Source organism: Egretta garzetta, unplaced genomic scaffold, assembly GCF_000687185.1.
Source record: "Egretta garzetta isolate BGI_Z169 unplaced genomic scaffold, ASM68718v1 scaffold1156, whole genome shotgun sequence".
NCBI lineage: Eukaryota > Metazoa > Chordata > Aves > Pelecaniformes > Ardeidae > Egretta > Egretta garzetta.
The window spans coordinates 8777-9095 of NW_009259992.1; positions in this window are offsets into that span (position 1 = coordinate 8777).

Genomic DNA, 319 nt, shown 5'->3' on the forward strand with positions numbered 1-319 from the left:
TTTTGAGTGTGGAAGGTGGTGGGGGGGGTACAAAAAAAAAAAAAAAAGAAGAAAGGAAAGGAAGAAAAAGATTTAAAAAGGAAAAGATTTGATGAACATCAGGAAAGGAATAAATTGGATCAGATTACTGTTCTGATGAGGGTTTTTTTTTTTTTTTATGAATAGGCCCCAAAGATAGAAAGGCGTTTAGCAATCACCAGGATTCAGCCCTCATATTCATTGCACGTTAGACCGGGAAAAATAGGTCGCTGATTGCATTATTAATCACATCCACCATTGCGCTACATCTGCATTTCAGCAGGCGGCTGGTGGCAGCGAC